We start from the raw sequence: 21,247 nt of genomic DNA, 5'->3' as shown, positions 1-21,247 counted from the left end.
TCCTAGCTGGTCTCCGTACTCAATTTTTCATAAGATTGCAGGATCTTTTGGTGAACTTAATAGACTCTTGTTTTATCTTCCCCAAGATCATTTTTTTCTCCCATCGTAGATCTTTTTATATGTGTATCTTTTTTTCTCCAATCATAGATCTTTTTATATGTGTTTCTTCTCTGGCTACACACGCAGGGGCTACCATGCTTCAATCGCCTTCACAGTCATTCATAGTAAAGTGTCTCCACTGAGTGGAAGCCTGACATAGATGGTCACTGGACCTGTAATATCCCTAAATATGACTGCAACCCCCTGCCCTCCGCAAAACTGCCCAAGACAGGCACAGGGATTTTTTGTCTGCCTGCATGCCCCACTGTGCCACTTCGGTTTCTCATCTGTCTGCTGCCGCTATAGATTTTACACCCCCTTCCCTCCTCCCACCACAAATCTGCTTGCTCATCTCTATCCAGGGAAGGCTTTATTTTAGCAAAACTGATAGCAGAAATAAAGAAGAGACAACTTTGACACATTTTTTTTTCTCTACCCCATGACTCCCTTCTTTCCCCAAACTCTTATCTTTACATCTTCTAACCCTCAGGCCTTCTCACTTCATTTGTTTATTCCTTCTTTTCTTCTTTTATTCCATAAACACTCATTAAACATGTCAATGTGCTTGGCATAGAATGGTGAATGAGAAAAAAATTCATGTTCTATCAAGATTTATATTCCAGTCAGGAAGGCAGGCAAAAAATAAGTAAGTAAACACATAAATGGCAACATTTAAGGTAATAAGTGCAATGAATAAAAATAAAGTAGGGTAAATGAAGGGAGGGTAACCAGGCTGGTGGCAACTGTGGCTGTGTAGTTGATTAGAATAATCAGGAGAGACCTCACAGACCACTTCTCATCAACCTATAGATCTTATCCTGCTGGATTCCCAAAGCCCCTTTCATCATTCATCAAGTGGAAGAATTTGAAGTAAAATGGAAGATAAGTTCCTAGTATTATAGATAGAAACTTGAGATTCATTATCCACTAAATATTGTTCTGCAGTGGGGTAGAGGTTTTGTAACAATTCATGCCAGCTGCTTATATAACACCCATTATCTTCTTCTATAACAGAATACCACTTTTTCTTAAAAAGTGACAAAGATACAAAAATGTATACATCATAAGTACACAGTTGAATGAATGAATGCATGATGAACACACTTACTTATCCATCTCCTCTCAGACTTTCTTTTGTCTTGTCCTAATCATCATTCACTCTGTTCTTGACAAAGTTACACTTAATTTTTACTTTGAATACAATTGATTGCTTTTGCCTCTTCTGAATTTTAAAAGTAATGATACATTCTGTATTATTTTTGTGTTTGGCTATTTTTGCTTAATATTATATTGGTGAGATTTTCTCATGTTGTTACATATATAGGAGATTTACTCATTTTTATTGAAATATGATATTCTCTTGTATGAATATAAAGACACTTATTTAGGCATTCTAATTTAAATGAGCATTTTCATTTTTATTCAGATTTGGGAGATACAATAGTACTACTTTGAACATTCTTGTACATGTCTTCTGGTTTAAAAAGTGTATGTATTCTGTTTTTATATGTCAGTAATGAAATGCTGGATCATAATTTATATATATGTTCAATACTGATTGTACTAATATACATGCTTCTGAGCAGTTTATGAGTTTCTGCTGGTCTACATCTTTACTAGCACTTGGTATTGACAAACTTTTTAATTGTAGCCATTTCAAGTTGATAATTTTTCATATATTTATTGTCCATTTTGATATCATTAAAGTGCCTATTCAAGTTTCTTATCTATTTTTCTTTTGCATTTTTTTATTTATCAGAAGTTCTTCATACATTCTTGGAAAGCAAAGCCTTTTGTTGTCTATAAATACAGAAAATATCATTTTTTTCCATATATAGAAATGCCTTTAATTCTGCTAATGGTATCCTTAAGTAAACATAGGATTTGTGGCAGATGAACTCTTCTGTATGTAGGTATTTATTTCTTGTACTATTTGCTAACACAAGTCACAACTGTAGGAAAAAATAATTCTGAGATGAGAATTTGGTCTATTTTTTATAGAAATTAATTTCATATTTTATGACTCAACAACTAAAAATATTAGCCTCAAGTTTTTAGTCTCATTCATACCTCTTTCATAACTAGATATAATACTACCTAAATTTAGTGGTTTTGCTCAAATAAAGAAGGGCTTTATGCAACATTATTATTTTCTAATAACATTGTTCTCTAGCTTAGTTCTTATGAAATATGAGTACCTTTTTCTTAGGGATAAACACGTTTATTTTATTGGAAATTCTGAGAAAGTGTGAAGTCAAACATCAGGGTTTAAGATTGGTGTGCTGTTCAGAGGATTCTTATCAACCTGAATCTCATTCTGGGGTGAATTTTTATTACAGAAAACAAAAATACTTCTTTCATTTATCCAACAGTGCAAGAAATGTAAACATTCCAAGAGCAAGGGAAAAGCAAATCAAAACAAACAAACACATCAGTTCTTTTCTATATTAGGGATTATGTCGTATAATCAGAAAGATCTTTAAAGGCAGAGGGTTTCCCTCATTTTGAATGTCAGATGTTTTAGGAAAATTCTCTTTTCACATTTGGGAACAATCCTAAAAGGAAACCCCTACTACAGTGTAGATAACCCTTATCTGAAGCTACTTTCTTTATCTTACAATTTGTATGTAAACATCTACTAGGATTGGAAAAATGTAATGGAGTCAAGAGAAGCAGGAGGCACAGAGAACAAACTGTGATCAGTTCGGTCCAGATCAGCAAATGGACAGCAGTTTAAAATTGTTGGGTTCAGAGGAAGATCATTTCAAATGGAACCAGAAATAACTTGAACTTCAGGAAAGAAACAGGACATAAAATGATCTGAAATCTGTGCCCATTTGAAGAGGAATATGGACAACTCAGAGCTCAGTAACTAAAACCAGGATAGTAATGTGATTTGGTAACTACACTTCTTAAACACATTGCAGATAGGTTCGTTTAGATTACAGGTTGGTGGGAAATTGAGTAGCATCTGTGGATTAGTGGAAGCCCCTTTTTGGGATGAAGCCAGTAATATCAATATTTGTGCAAGACAAACTAATGTCCTGAGATATTTCTCCTTTCACACTGTAAAATATTTAATAGAAAAGGTAGCCTTGGGGTCTCATTATTCATCACTGGCAGACATGCATGCACATTTGATCTCTGCCCTATAGCCCCTTTTCCTGTGCTTCTGTTTCTCCCCAAGAGGGGAATGGCTCTCCCTGAGGTGCATTCTGGGGATGCAGGTCAACCCAGTTGGCCACCATTGTCCAAAGGATGTTGAAAGAGGCCACTACCAGGAAGAAAACATTGGCGTCTCCTCTGTATAGGAGTCAACCTCCTAATTTCTGCTTCCAGAGAAAACTAGTCACACGTTCAATCCTCTCTCTGCCTCATTCACAATCCTTAGGCCTTAATCTCCTGTGAGCCTTTCCCCCTGCGGTGACCTGGAGGCATTGACTGTCTTGGATGGCCATTTGGCTTCTTGAGCACTTTGGTTCTGGGGTTCTGTGGTACAGAGAACAGGCCTTGGACAAGTCCACCTGTGGTGGTTTCACCAGAAAGACGAGTGATGACGGTGTTTCTGTAGAGCCCCATGAGGCCCTCTGCCATTGCTGAACTTTGTGTTGAACACAGAAATGATGTTAATATACATTACGAAAAATCCAAAGTTGCATTTGTCTTGGAGAAAGTTGATAACAGTAAACATTTAAATGAAATTATATTTTTCATTGGGTAGATCCAAATGATTCTGAGCATAAAAGAACAGACAGGTCAACACGATGTTTGTGAAAAGGGGAATCCGGGAAGTCATGGCCAAAGTTAACAACAGAGCAAAGCATGTTTGACTTAGTGTTGACTCACGTAATTGGAAAGAAAAGAAAGATGATTTAGATATGTTTAATTTTGACAATTTCTCTGAGATGATAAACATTGGTGGTGATAAGGATGTATATTTACCAGAAGTAGATGGAACAGATGATGATCCAATGATGATTTTAAAAGGCCAGATCTGGAGTAAGGAATATTGCTGTCACCAGGATTGTGAGTAAAAAAAGCAATTTATCTGCAAGATTCCATAATTGAGAGAATTTCTGAGTTGATAGCTATAATGGTAGAAGCTGTATTTCTCCCCTTTAACCCATTTTTCAACTTGTTTGTTTTTTAAAGGTCTTCACCAAGGGTTGAATGGGACAACTTTATATTGTGTAGGATCATTTTAAATCAGCTCAGGCAATAACCTTACACATGAACATTTCCCAGACTTCCACGAAATTGTTGAGGTCCTAGGAAATTGATATCACACTTGTAATAAATAAAAGCATTTTTTCTAAGTCTTCTTATCTTCCCAACATAGATATGGGCATGTAGAAAGTTCTCAGCATACAGAAAGATAACCAAATTTGAGACTTCAGACAATGGACTTAAAAGTTGTGAAACAAATTGCCTGACACCTTAAACTGGCAACCTATTGTTCCTCTGGGGTATCCTTCAGGACTTTTCCACTAAGATTTTAGTTTTTAAGAAAATACACCTTGTTTTACATAAGAGTCACCTATCAGTGTTTCAGATACATCATAATTAAAACTAATGAATGTCCTAACTTACATGGTTGTGAATCCTGTACATTTAGTATGGTTTGACCCTTAAGCTTTGACAACTTTCAGCACGGGGGACAAAGATAAACTATGTTATTGCTGGAAAGTCTGTATATTTAGAACGAAATTTGTAATTTCACTATTGATATGGAAAATGAGAGATTTAAAATGTTGATACGATATTGTATTTTTTTCATCTTTCTATTGAGCTTACATCAAGGCTGAAACACCCCAATTTGTTTTCATAAAAGTGGAGATATTTATTCATGTCTACATTTTTATAATAAATTATTAGAAGAATTAAAAAAGCATCCAGTGTTAGAATATCCCTCTTCTTACACAACCACACTTTCTCCCCCAATACATACATGCAGGTAAACTTAACATATTCTACTTTTTAATCACTGAGCATATTCGAACAGAGGTATCCACAATATGCAATTATCACTATGTCTCTAAATTTAAAATTTGACCTTTTTCTTTGTCAGAGAGGGGAGAAAATGCCACAGTCGAAGATAGCACAGTGTTCTTTATTCTTACTCAACGGGCAGGGTCTTCATTTCTATTCCTGAGTACTTTTCCCACTTGAATATTTTCTTTATTGTTACAGCTAACAGAAGATGGATCCATTTTCAATAAGTATGATGATTCTAACTTTCAGTCCTTTAGTTTTCACCTGACTCTGTTCATTATTATTTCTCTTATTGTTTATGGAACCTCTGCTTCTACCAGAGGCTGCTTCCTCTAAGGGAACAATTCACTTAGATTCTTTAGAGTACAAACCTATAAATGCTGTATTTGCATAGTTTGGGTTGTCCTTAAATATTCTGGCTACTTATCTATTAAAATTTTTCTGTTTATTCTCTTAGAGTTTGGTAAACTCAGATAAAATGAGATAAAAGTGACTCTAAGAAAACTCAATTGTTTGTATTTTGACTGTAAAATATATATTTCAATAAAAGGTACTGACACTTTATAGATGTTTTTAATAAAAATAACTTGGGATGAAATTAGTTGAATGTGAAGCCAGAAAGAACCATGTGTTAATTTATCATTTATGAATTATGTTTACATTTCCATTGATAATTCTCAAGTGTTATAAACTAGATTCTTTGTTGTTATTTGTAACAATAGTAAATGATGATAATTTGAAATTCACAGTTACACTGCAGGATCTCCACAAGACTAACTTGCCTAAATACATATGCATTTCATACAATTATTAATAACATAAATATATAAACTACGATTCGTATTTGCTAAAAGTTCTTTCCCACTGTGGACATTAGTCTTTGTCTATTGTCTTTAAGCAAAGGCAATAAAATTGTCCACAGATAAAGTGGCCATTAGGCAACTCTGTCATTCTGTGAGCATCACACAGTGTACTTACACAAAAGTAGATGATATAGGGTGGGTGCGGTGGCTCATGCCTGTAATCCCAGCCCTTTGGGAGGCCAAGGTGGGTGGATAACCTGAGCTGAAGGCTTTGAGACCAGTCTGGCCACCATAATGAAACCCCGTCTCTACTAAAAATACAAAGATTAGCCAGGCTTGGTGGCATGTGCCTGTAGTCCCAGATACTCGGGAGGCTGAGGCAGGAGAATTGTTTGAACCTGGAAGGTGGCGGTTGCAGTGAGCCAAGATTGAGGCGCTGCACTCCAGCCTGGGTGACAGAGTGAGATTCCCCATCTCCCTCAAAAGAAAAAAAAAAAAAAAAACGATGTTATAGCCTCCCATACTACCCACCTAGGCTATACGGTATAGCCTATTCCTCCTAGGCTATAAATTTATATATCATGTCACTGCACTTAATGCTGTAGGCAATAGTTACACAGTGGTATTTGTGTATATAAACATGAAAAGGTACAATAAATAGGGTATAAAATATTTAAAATGATACCCCTGTATATGCAACCCATTATAATCTTATGGGGTCACCATCACATATGCAGTCCATCATTAACTGCAATGTCGTGTTGCCACGGTTTGCCATGGTTACTATAGGACTGAATGAAGGGGGACGAATGCAGAAATGAAAACTTAAAACAAAAGAAACTGTTTTAAGGAAGGGGTCTGGGGAAGAAGAAGGGCTCCCTGCTTCTAGTGAGCAAAGGCAGCAGCCACCCTGAGCTTCTACAGCCCTTTGTATTTATTGGGCAGAAAGAGCAGGCAGGAGGAGGTAATGATTGGTCAGCTGCTTAATTGATCATGGGTTCATATTATTGCTAACAGGCTTCAGATGTGCCTAATCACAAGAAGTACTGCACTTGGGGCGTGACTGCCCTCAGCATTCCTTCTGGGTGGCAGATGCAGTTTGTCAGTTTCCCAACATTCTGCATTCATGAGAACAGTCTGCCATTTACTCATATAGCCTCCAGTGGTACACTGAGTTGATCACTACCCTCACTCTTTTGGCCTGCAACATCATGTGGCACATAATTATAAATTGATAAGTATTAATAAGTAGTTTTTTAAAAAACATCTCAGTTTTACTGTATAATAGATTGGGTGTTGGTAGAGATATAAACCACATAAACGAGCTCTTTGGGGTCCCCACTGATGTTAAAGAATGAAGGATTTTTCAGTACAACAATTGTGAAAATAACAGCCTTAAATGACAGTCCACTGTTGTTATTACTAGGGCAGGTGGAAGCCACTGCCAGTTGAGAACTCTGTGACTGAGAAACGCATTTGTTCCTTGAAACCTTCGTTTCATCATTTGTGGAATCAGGATAATAATGGTGCCATAATATTAAGTAAATAGTATTACATCTGTAAAGTGCTTACTGCAGTGCCTGCACATAAATAGATATTGATCATTGCTAGTGATCATTGTTGTCATCACATAAATAAGAATTTATTGAATGTCCACTTCATGGCTAACACGAGGCTCTCTTTTGGAGATCAAAGAAGCACATGATGATGAACCAAATTTCCCCAACTGAATACTCATTGAGACAATGAATAGCAACACGCACACATTGCTAAGAGAACAAAAGAAAAACAAGAGAAAAATAAGATGAGGCACATTTAGCACAAGACACTTTGTAATTATTCTAGGTGTTCAGAGAAGAAAAGGCGACCAGAAAGAAGTCGGAATAGGCAAAATTTCCGTTTTTATGGACTATTGAAAACTTCTGAACTTCTCAAAGAATGGGAGCAATCTGAATATCAGAAAGGAGATAGAAGGGTTTTCCAGGAAAGGTCACAGTAGAAGCAAAGAAATCTCCAAGAGAAGTGGCTGCTGGAGAAGAGTAAGAGAGTCATTATATAAGGGTAAGGGAGTTAAATTAAAGAAATAGACTGAAAAGTAGGGAGAGGAGATTTAATTTGAAGAGGTGAGTTATAGGTAATTTATGCAGGATCTTGCACAAGGGAAACTATATGAGGAAAGTTGTAGTTTTCTTGTTTACAGCAGTGCCCACTCTACAACTTGTTTACAGCCATGTACTCAGAGCAATGTATATTACTAAGTGATTTACATGCAGTATTGCTTTTAATCTTATGACCACTTCATGAAGTGCTGTCATGAACATTGAGATTTCCTCCCCAAATTTATTCAAATTCTTCCCCTTGATATACCAGCTACATGGTTTGATGGTATTGACTCCCTACTTTCACCACACCCTGAGAGTGGACCTTGATTGCTCTCACGGCATTTGTTTGATGATTGTAGGGAATTATAGGCACTCTCCCTTTAGTTGAATAAAGGCACCTTGCAATGATTAGGAGAGTCATGCCGAGGACAATGCAGACACATTGAATATGGTAAAGCTAGGAAAAATGCAGAGCCATAGTTCTGTGATTGATGCCTATATTCACATTTATCAACGAATACAGTCCTTTAATTGTTTAATCTAATTTGAGTTGGATTTTCTGTAACCTGCAACCAAAAATATCCTGTCTGATACAAATAGATATTTTCATCTATTTTAAAGTTGCAGAAAGTAAAGCGTAGAGAGATTATGTTAATTGCCTAAGACCTCTAAACCAGCAAATGTTAGTGCCAGGAATTGAACTTGGCTGAACAGAAAAAACAACGAGTTTTTCATTTAAGAAAGTTTATCTGTCTAGTAGGACTTCAGCTGAGACTGGCAAATGCACAGCAGGCTAACATGCTAATAAGCACCTGTGGGTTCAGACAAGTGTCAGCATAATCTGTGATAATGGGGGAGAAGAGAAGAGAAACCTTTGATACACATTCCCTTTGCCTTACTTGCAGGCACCAAATTGCTTGAGCAAATAATTTTACCTTCTCTTTTCACGTTTCCCCTCCTATACTATGAAGTTACTCTCCAGTGATGACAGATGACATGCTAACAGTAACACCTAAATAAACACACAATTCTTTTACACATGTTTAATTTAAAATAGTAATTATGGTAATGATTCCAGATTTTAGAAAGAAAACAAAGGAAAAGTACAGATTATGTCACTCCTCATCATATATCGGAGAAACCAACATGATATTCTGTTTATTTTGTGATTTTGTGGTTTTGCATGTGTGTAGTTTATAATTATGATAGTGACATATAAATGTACATGTTAATTTCTCTATTTGACACTATAAATGTGTGTCTCTTCACTTAGTATATTTGAAAAGAAGATTGTGAATGTTGCATGATAGTCTATTCTTCGGTGTAGTAATATTTAAATATACTGAAATGTATTTAATCATTTCTCAATATGTAAGCAATTTAGATTAATTCTATTTTTTGAAGTAAAAAACAAAACCGTGTGTGTAACAAATTTTTCTTACACTTAAACACAGGTTAGATTCCTACATGAGTAAATATGTGCTATAACTTTTTAAAGGACTTTTTTTTAAAAAAATGCCAAATTACATTTTAGAAAGTTTGGGCCAGTGTAAAATCATGTCAGGAGTGTAAATTAACTGCCCATTTTACTTCACCCTAGCCAATATTGAAATTTATCATTCTTTTCATTATTTGTTGTCTGCAAGGTAAAAACAAAAAAAAACCAAACCTAAGAATTCTTGTATTAGTTTTACTTAATAAACAAAAAGAATTAAAATTTTGTTTCCATTAGTGTCACTTATATTATTTACAAATCACATATTTTCCTCTGCCCTTAATATGAGGGTACTTTATTTTATTTTAAAATATGTCTTTAAATATTAATATTATCATTAATTGATTCAAATATTATTTCTGGTTTGCTGTTTGCTTTTGTTTATGCATTTAAATGTGAACAATTTCTAAACTCATGCTTAGAAATTGATCACACCATGCTATTTTTCTGTTTCTTATTTAGTTTTTCAAATCCACAAAAAAATCCATCAATAACTCTGTGAGATGTTTAAGGATACGGTTCTTTTGTTTGGTTAAGTTTACATTTAACTTTCAACTATTTGAAATTTAAGTTGGTGTTTTGTCAGAAAATGGTCTACTTTTTCATAATCTTCTTCATCCCTATTAAAAGGAATAGAATCCAATTAGTGAAGACATGAATGATTTTTGGAAAAGGAGATAAACACATCATTCACTTGTTGACATTCTTCTATCAACATTAGTCAAGTATTAGCTATATATGTATGGGGTCTTATGTTTAAGGAATATGCACTCCAGTAGGAGATGATATACATAACTGATTGTGGTGCAAACAAAAAAATAGTTCAAAAAAGAGAATTAAATACTATGGTGTAACAAGAAAGAAAAGAAAAGAGAGGAAGGAAGGAAGGAAGGAAGGAAGGAAGGAAGGAAGGAAGGAAGGAAGGTAGGTCAGGAAGAGGGACAAATAAGAAAATGCTATAGTTGCTGGCAGTAGAATCACACAGAAAGTTTCAAACAGACAGGGGACATCCTTTAATTTGGCCATGGAGAAGGAAAATAAACAATAGGTAGAGGAATAGTTGAAGTTTTTGTAGGCTCAGGGATATCATTAATAAGAATTTATGAAACATATTTGGGGAATTTTGAGCAGTCAGTTCTACTGCAGTGACAGAATGTAGTGTACAACAGGCACATTATAACATTAGGGCCTCAGTATGGAGAGTCTGTTAATTTAAGGTTCAAGAATATTCTTTTTAAAATATATTTTTATCAAAATGCAAGTAATGAATTGTTACAAAAGGTTTTTGTTTAAGGGAGTGGTAATAAGAGGGCTCTAAAAAAAGAAAATAATCTGGTAGAAAAATATGGTTTTTTAGGGTGGAGAAGCCTAAAAGTACAGAGACTACTGTAGATAAGTAGTATTGGGTCCCTGAGTTAGGACACGTTCAGGGGAACTGAAAGTGAAGCTTTAAATGAAAGAAAAATGTGGAAGCAACCATCTAAAGAGCTTCAAAATTGATGGTATGTGCAGACAGCAAATGAATCAGAGTCAAACCCAAATTTGTCATATGAAGTATTCATTAGTCACTGGTTTCAGGAACTTAATGGGTGCTTGAAATAGTGTGGCTGCGACTTAGGATAGACACCATTGCTACAGATGTAGATCTACAAGTCATTAGTATAGATATGTCAGAGCTGGGGAATAGATAACATTTCCTGGAAATGCTAAACAATTTTGGAAAATACTTAAGGAGCTTGAGTTAGAAAAGAAGTCAGTGGAAAAAACAGAGAAGCCAGTGGAAGGTACAAAAGGAATGGACAGGGAAGTAGCGGCGCAACAAGGCAAAGGCTTGGTGCAGCTTGGTGCCAAGAGGTCCAGCAAAATGCCATCAAGAAAGGGCTTTTGGAATTGGTGTTTGGGAAAATACGTAGCGTATTAATATTAAAGACGCTGGCCAGGTGTGGTGGCTCACGCCTGTAATTCCAGCACATTGGGAGGCTGAGGCGGGTGGATCACTTGAGGTCAGGAGTTTGAGACCAGTTTGGCCAACAAGGTGAAACCCGGTCTCTACTAAAAATACAAAAATTGGCTGGGCATGGTGGCACACAACTGTAGTCCCAGCTACTTGGGAGGCTGAGGAAGGAGAATTGCTTGAACCCAGGAGGTGGAGTTTGCAGTCCTGCCTGGCGACAGAGCGGAACTCCGTAAAAACAAACAAACAAAAAAAACAAAAAAACTAAATTACTATGCAAAGACAAGAATTTCATGGTGGAGGGAGAAGAAACGTGAGCTATTTTAAGCTGTTTTTTGACATTTCTATAGCACAGAAAAGAAAAAAAAGGCCAAAATAACTTACAGATGCATCCAATCAGAGGAAAGCTCTCTTAGGAGGAGAATCAAATAGTTTGATATTAATGGTTATTTTGTTGTTGCTCTCCATTTGGCATGGAAAACTATTAAAAATATAGAGACAAGTATGAAAAGAAGCTGTCCAAGAGGCCAGTAAAAGATAGGCAAGAACTAATCACACAAGATAAAAAGGTGGTAGTAGATGAAACATAGGTATTTAAAGACAACCAAAAGAGGCAACGCTATATTATATAATATTGACGCAAGAAAGCATATGAGATGTTATTTCGTAAGCATAAACGGTCCAGAAGTGAAACTGGACGGTGAAGAAAAGTAGGAAATATTTGTAAGAGTAATCACTGAAAATAAATCCAACATTCAAGAAGAAATAAATAAAAATATGTATCGGTAGTAGGAAGAAGCAGACTATGATGAAAAAATGTAAACTTTTAAGTAGGTACAAAAAACAGATCTGTGGATTTACCTAGCAATATAAGAATGGGTTTGATTCTTTGCAGCTAGGGGACAGATAGAGCATATATCCTAGATAGATAGATAGATAGATAGATAGATAGATAGATAGATAGACAGACAGACAGATAGCGTACATCATAGATGCTCTATCATAGATAAAGCGTACATCAACATTCTTTATTTCATGTATTTGTTTAGTAACATTTAATAGTCATATATTTAGAATTATTACAGACTTTTACTAGATAAGGTGTGAGTAGAGATATAAGAATACATAGGACGGAGTTCAAACTGTTGAAAAATTGAGAGTTTGGAAGGCATGAGAGGCTAATATATGGACATGCACAGTGAAATATACAGACTGCTTGGGTGCAGATATGCTCTGGGATTTTCAGGAAGTTTTTCCATAGGATCATGAGCTATAAGTCACAAAGAATGAGTAGAAATTACCCAATGTGATAGGATGGTCTAGGAGTATAGAACATTCCATTAAAATGGAAACAGGCAGACAAAGATCCACAGGGCTGAATGAGGACTGAGAGGAAAACTAAATAGAGCTTCATATGTCTTGAACACAGTACACTGTTGGACAAGTGATGATGGGCAGATGAGACTGATGGATATTCAAGACTCGAATGGAAAAACTTGGTTTGACATACTAAATATTTGAACATGCAGACAAAAGGAATTTATTGAAGGATTTTAAACAAGTGAGCAATATGACACATTTAATATTTTAGAAAGATTACTCTGTCATGGGTTAGAGAAAAAATTGGAGAAGGATATACCACATGTGTTTAACATAAACACAAGTTAAAAGATTATTGCAATAATCCAAGTGAAATGTGATAAGGCTAAACCTAAATCAATGAGAGCAGGATTAAAAAGGGAAAAGATTACAGATATGAGAGCTATCAGGCACTCAGACTTAATATGAATGATGATTGATTGGATGAGAAATGTGAGACAGGGGAGGAGTCATTCCATTGGAAGAAACTAGTGATACCATCTGAAAATAATAAAAGAGAAGTGAGGAGCATGGAGTATGGATCTAGAGGTATTGTTAATGCAGCAATGGAAAAAGTTGAAGGAGTCTGTGATTCTAGGTAGGACATAGACACACAGTTGAAATAGCAGACCTTGGGATATATGTTAGGGCAAACGAAATAAAAAGATAAATCAGGGAGGCCAATGTGGGCGGATCAGGAGGTCAGGAGATGGAGACCACCCTGGCTAATACGGTTAAACCTTGTCTCACTAAAAACAGAAAAAATTAGCCAGGCATGGTGGTGGGTGCCTTTGGTCCCAGCTACTTGGGAGGCTGAGGCAGGAGAATGGTGTGAACCCAGGAGGCGGAGCTTGCAGTGAGCCAAGATCCTGCCACTGCACTCCAGCCTGGGCAACAGAGTGAGACTCTGTCTCAAAAAAAAAAAAAAAAAGATAAATCCATGGAGCTAGAGGTCAAGGGGGGCACACAAAGGCACTGTATACCAGGAAGTGAAGAAAGTAAAAGGCTAAAATATCTTACTTTCTTCTCAATATGCCAACACTTAGTAGATGGTCTATTTTTAGCCTTTGCTTTTGGGACCACCCATATATCAATGACCCCAACTGTTATGTCCTCCATCCTGGTTTCTCTCTAAAGCTCCAACACTGTATTTCCAACTTTCTTTTCTTAATTTCTCTACAACAATTTTCAACAGACACTTCAAACTTAACCCATATCCCAAACTGATCTTGTGTCTATCCAGGAATGATATTGCAAATATTCACAATCAGTATGGTACAAGCTCCTACTCATTGCAATAGGTCTTCAATTAATCAGAATGAACAATAGTAGTAAACAACTGGTGAGCCAGACCAGTGCATACCAACTGAATATCAAGTTCTTGCATTTGCACTTTATATGTCAATATCTCTACCATATGACAGTTTTCAGTTATTGTAAAGACAAATTGTCACTCCTGACAATACAAACACTTGGACAGCAAAAAAGTTAAGTACTTAGTTGGTTAAAATTAATTCCTGTTCTATGGGAATGTGCTAGGAGCTGGAATAACTGTTTTTTTGTTTGTTTTTGGTTTTTTTCTTTAGATGCAGTCTCGCTCTGTCGCCCAGGCTGGATTGCAGTGGAACGATCTCAGCTCACGGCAAACTCCTCCTACCGCATTCAGGCCATTCTCCTGCCTCAGCCTCTCCAGTAGCTGGGACTACAGGCAACTGCCACCACGCCCTGCTACTTTTTTGTATTTTTAGTACAGACAGGGTTTCACCGTGTTAGCCAGGATGGTCTGGATCTCCTGACCTCTTGATCCGCCCACCTAGGCCTCCCAAAGTGCTGGGATTACAGGCGCAAGCCACCGCGCCCGGCCCTAACTGTGGTATATTTTATAATCAGAAGAAAAGAAAGCATAGTTTTAAAGTGTGTATCAAATTTAGATATATAAGAGGCAAGGATATATATGTCAAAGGATAAAAATGACATCTTAATGTTCTAAAATATTTGTTGATTCAGTTTTAATTGGTATCCATTATTGATGATGTCTGTCATTGAGTAGTAAAGATAGATTAAAATAACAGCCCATGAAGAGCAAGAGGAAAGGCTTTCTTGTGGCAGATAATTCTGAAACTACTTTCTATTTAAGATCAGGGTCTAAAAACTGAGAATTCTCCCTATGACACTGGGCTTTAATAATTTCTTCACATATTAACTTTTCTGTTCCAACTCTAGTCATGGTTTTCTCGTATATCACAGAACCATTACAAACAAGTAATAGTTGATTCGCTAAGATCTTAAAGTATAAAGCAAAGCTTTTCTAATTTTTAAACCCACTTAGCTTTGTTTTATGGAAAACTCAAGCCTATTACATTTTATTTAATATTCTTAGCCTAAAATACTTTATAGATTTGGTGCTTAGGTAAAACGAAAGAAAAACTGTTTTAAGAAATTCTTCATTTGACATCAAAATAAACTCAATAATAAATTACAAAAATATGTCATTTTTGGACTAAAGTCAACAATATAATAACCCTGGTTTATCCATTGGCTTTGAATCACAGAAAGTCACTTGATAATCTGTGATGAAGTATTAAACTTTAACAATCAAAACAGAGTTTCTGTTGAGGAATAGAACTTTCTCAGTGGACATTATATGGATTTTCATTATTTTTACAGGGAGAAAAGAAAAAAGGAAGATAGTGATTGCTGATAGTAAGAGTTATACTGACATGACAACATATAATATTGTGGAAGAATTCTGCCCTTTCTACTAATAATCCCATTAAATGCTCTCATTACTTTGCTTTATCAGGTAGATTATAGTGATGTAAAGAATGGGTAATTTGACAGTTTTCTAATAATGCAGTGTCTTTTTTTTTTTTTTTTTTTTTTTTTTTTTTTTACAGAATGTCTCTCTCTCAGAGTCACCTAGGCTAGAATGCAGTGGCACAATCTCAGCTCACTGCAACCTCCAACCCCTGGGTTAAGTGACTCTCATGCCCCAGCCTCCCAAGTAGCTGGGACTACAGGTGCATGCTGCCATGCCCGGCTAATTTTTTACTTTTAGTAGAGATAGGGTTTTGCTATGTTGCTCAGGCTGGTCTTGAACTCCTGAGCTCAGATGATCGTGTGCCTAGGTCTCCCAAAGGGCTGGGCTTACAGGCATGAGCCACCGTGCCCAGTCTTGTCTTGTAATTTTTAATAGTTAATTCATGTTTATTTCATTTATTGAGAGGTTAGTGGGGTCTTTTGAATTTGGCATGCACAATCCATAATTATCTGCTGTTCCTGGGCACTTACAAAAATGAGTTGAATGGCCGCAGTAGTGACCTAAAGCAGGAGGTCCAGATGACCATGCTGGAGAAGACTCTGCTGTACAATGTAAATGAAGTTGGCAGAACATCAAGTACTAATGAGCCTAAAACTATTTGCACCATATTATGGAACGGCCCTAAAACTGAGTGTGCATCTACTACGTGGTTGTAATAAAGGAATTTCCACTTCTGTGGCCAAAATACTAGGAAAATTGATTAGAATACACGAAACAAAGGTCTTCAGAAGTTGAACCACAGACAGTCCAGTATTGTGATTCCTAAGTGAAGATAAAACATGAGATTAGCCATAAGGTGGCCCTGTTTACTTCTTGGAGGTAGTTTCCTAACTGCAATGCAGGAAAGGGGAATCCAAACAGAGCCAGGTGGACTTTTTCCATTTAGAAAATAGAGATGTGAGTTCAGGGATTCCAAAGCGGCTTGAATATGTAGAGCAGGCTAATGTAGAGGAAGGAACTCCTTGGAAAGAAAGTTCTGGAGATCTGAAAGTCCTCACTTGAATCCTTAAATGCATATTGAATTGCCATTGTGTGAGAGGAAATAGCCACTAGAATAGAGCAGACAGGACTTTTTCAGCACTCAAATAATGCTGGGAATAGTTTGTGTTTACCAACATGGGAACAAGAACTCATAATACAAGAACATTCGGTAGAATTACCAGATACGTGTTGACTTAATTGTGGGAAAAAGTTAGTCTGAAATTAAAAGCATTCTTAACTAACCTGAGAAAAAATTAACAGCCAGTCTTGGAAGGATGAAACTAATTTCAAGTAGCTTAACTACATCCGATGATAAAATGAATTGTATTTAATGGAATACAACAGAGCCCAGCGCTCACAGTGCCAAAATTTAAAATACCCAGAATCTCATAAAAATGTAAAGTCATGAAAAGACTTAGAAAAATTTAACTCTATAATTAAAAGAAAATAATTTAATAAAAATTGATTCGGAAATGGCCAAGATGATAGAATTAAGTGACAACAGTGAGAAAAACAGCTACTATACAAATGTTCTATATATTTAAGACAGCAGTGGGAACGATAAACATGATAAAGTAGAAGGGAAAAGTTTAAAAGAAGTTCAAACTACAATTATTTGTGGAAAAAAGTAAATAAACAACTTTAAAATATATTAATTGACACGGCAAAACCCTGTCTCTACTAAAAATACAAAAATATTAGATGCGCATGGTGCCAGGTTCCCATAGTACCAGCTACTCAGGAGGCTGAGACAGGAGAATTGCTTGAACCCAGGAGGCAGAGGATGCAGTGAGCCGAGATCATGCCACTGCACTGCAGCCTGGGTGACAGATCGAGACTCCATCTCAAAAACTATGTATATATAAAAAATATATTTTTATACATAATATACAATTATATATTATATTTACAATATTATATTATATATAAATATAATATATAATATATTATGTTATATATATTTTATAAAATATATATTTTATATTTTATACTATATATTTTATATACTATATATAAAATGTATATTATATAAAAATACATATATTTTATATATATTAATATATTTACAATATAATATATAATTATACATTATATATAATTATACAATTATACAATATAATATATAATTAGATATAATATAATATATATTACTAAATATATTACTATAATATATGATTATATTATAATTATATTATATATTACTATATTATCAAATATAATTATATATCATATATTTATATATTATATAGTTATATATTATTATATAATATATAACTATATATTATATATTACATATAATATGTTATAATATATAATTATATATCATAATATGTTATATATTATATATTACTATAATATATTATATAATTATGTATTATATTATAGATATATTATAATGTATAATATATATTATATATATTATGTATATATATATATATATATATATATTTTTTTTTTTTTTTTTTTGAGACAGAGTCTTGCTCTGTCACCCAGGCTGGAGTGTAGTGGTGTGATCTCAGCTCACTGCAACCTCTGCCTCCTACGTTTTATGTATTTTTATATTATATATATATTTTATTATATTATATTACACATCCCATTATATATAATATATAATACATATATTTTTATGTCTATATGTTTTATATTTTGTATATAATAAATGTATCTATTGTAAAGAATACATAGCATATAAATATAGAATATATAATATATTACATATTTATTTAATTATATATCATATTATAAATAGAATGTATTATATATTATATATTACATATAATAAATATATTTTCATATGTTGTATGGATAAATATATATTTATATATTATATGTTTGATGTATAAGAAATATATTTATATATAGTATTGTTATTTATTTATATATTATAATATATAACATATTATATATACTAAACATATTATATTTATATTAGTATATATATTATATATATTAATTGAGAGATAATAGAAGATGAAGTACATAGAGGAAACTGATTCTTCCTTTTTTGTTTATCTAAGTTTTCCCAATACACCAAGGGCAAGTAAGGAAAGTTTCTGTTTTAAGAAATTCACGATACACCAGTAGAAAGGATAAAATTAATCACAGATGAAAAATATAAGGAAGAGATCCAAGCATCAGTAACTCTTGAGACAACAGCATGTGTCATAATATACATGAAATAGAGGAACCAGAAAATTGGGGAATACAGTAAAAATACTTGTAGAAACAATGGTTACTGCGTGATGAACATGATAAAGCAGAATTGGCACAGTGCTAACTGCAGGCCAAATTCAATGTGAAGCCTGCTGTGTATGGCTTTTTAACCATAAATTAACCTTACACTTTTGTTGCGAAGAAAATGTACACTTTTTTTTGGTGTACAGAGACATGACGTGGCTACAAAACCCAAAATAGTTACTATTTTGTCCATTACAAAAGAGTTTGCTAATCACTGTGATTAGCTAATCACTAGTCACTAGTCCCAATCTAAAGGATAAAATGAACCATGAACAAAATAAAAATAAAGAAAAACATGCCAAGAAAACTCGTAACCTACTTGACAAAAACTAATAAATATGAGAAACTCTTCAGACAGCTAGATTAGAAATGAAGCATCATGTGCAGATGACTAAACGTAATTTAGGATTTCTTCCAAAACGATTTAAACCAAGAAGACATTTGTAGTATGCTGATGGAATAACAAAACAAAATAAAATATGTCAAGTGAACATTTTATACCAGGTGGAAATGTCTTTCAAAAATAAAGAAACAGTAAAATTTGTAAAGAAAAAAATAGCTGGAAGAATTTGTTGCCAGCAAGTCTGCACTACAAGAAATGTTAAATGAAGTTCTTGACACAGAAGAGAAATAATAACAGGTATAATTTGAATCTACACAAATAAATAACACTGGAAATACTAAATGCACAAATATAAAATATTTTTATCAGTTTATTATCAACTTCTTAAAAGATTATGGTAATAACAATGTGTTGTTAAATGTCTAATGTATCTGTGATATATTGTATAATATCACAAAGTATGGAAAACATAAATAGAAGTAGTCTAGATGTGTATAGCTTACATTATAAAGAAAAATGTATAATACATTTGGCTACAGACTTTGACAAGTTAAAACTGTGGTGTACTTTTGTATACCCTAGAGTCAGTACTAAAAGTTTGTAAGTGTTGTGTGTATAAATATGTAGGTGAGTGTGTAAGTATGCACATAATATGAATAAGAAAACAAATTGTGGAGGTAATATTAAATAATTTTTGAAAAACAAACACTATAATCAATACAACAAAAAACTGGAAGAGAAGGGAAATAAGAATACACGGGACAAACTGCAAAGTGTAAATATAACCAATACTTATTGATTAAAAAACAATTAAATGTAAAAATCACCAATACAAAAAATGGAAAAGAAGCTCTTGCAACCAACTACACATACTAAAAGGATAATAAGGGAATATTACAAACAAATGGGTATCTGTAGTGTGACAAATTACATAAAGTGGCAAATTCTTTGAAAGGCACAAACTACTGTTTCTTCTAAAAATAATTGAAATATTTAATAATGTGTACCATATTTATATCTGAGAGATAGAAACGTATTAAATAAATTAAATTTGTAGTTAAAAGCCTCCCAACAAAGAAAACCCCAGATCTAAATGGCTTCTCTTGAAAATACCAACCCCATTAGAACTCTTCCAAAAAATGAAAGAGAGAAAATATTCTAATTTATTTTATGGGGCCAAGTTCTACTTAATACCAAACCAGACGAAGACATTCAAGAAAAGAAAATCACACACCAATCTCCCTCATAAATGTAGGAACAGAAACCCTCAACAAAATAGTAGCAAATTTTATCTAGCAATACATTAAAAAAGCATATTATGACCTAGTCATATTTATCCTGAAAACTCAAGGTTGATTTAACATCTAATAAAAATCAATGTGATTCTCCATACCAACATAATAAAAAAGAAAAATCAACCATCTAAAAAGATGATATAAAACATTTGAAGAGTTAACATCCATAGTCATGGTAAAAAGCCTCAGCAAACTAACACAGCAGGACATCGCCTCCGATTAATAAAAGACTTCTACACGGCCGGGAGCGGTGGCTCACGCTTGTAATCCCAGCACTTTGGGAGGCCGAGGCGGGCGGATCACGAGGTCAGGAGATCGAGACCACGGTGAAACCCCGTCTCTACTAAAAATACAAAAAAAAAGCCAGGCGTGGTGGCGGGCGCCTGTAGTCCCAGCTACTCGGAGAGGCTGAGGCAGGAGAATGGCGTGAACCCGGGAGGCGGAGCTTGCAGTGAGCCCAGATTGCGCCACTGCACTCCAGCCTGGGCGACAGAGCGAGACTCCTTCTCAAAAAAAAAAAAAAAAAAAAAAGACTTCTACACAATATCTACAGCTATCATATTTAATTAACATTCCTGCTGAATAGTAATGAATATTTTTTCTTGAAGTTGGGGGAAACATTAAGTGTTTAACATATTTAATTAAGATATTTAATTGTTAAACACTTAATGTTTTTCCCCAACTTCAAGAACAAAGAAAATATGTTCACATTTTGCTATTTGATATGATTCAGCAGGACTTATCATCTCAATAATGCAAGAA

This window comes from Symphalangus syndactylus, chromosome 2 (genome assembly GCF_028878055.3).
Source record: "Symphalangus syndactylus isolate Jambi chromosome 2, NHGRI_mSymSyn1-v2.1_pri, whole genome shotgun sequence".
In the NCBI taxonomy this organism is placed as follows: domain Eukaryota; kingdom Metazoa; phylum Chordata; class Mammalia; order Primates; family Hylobatidae; genus Symphalangus; species Symphalangus syndactylus.
This window is presented reverse-complemented; position numbering follows the sequence as displayed.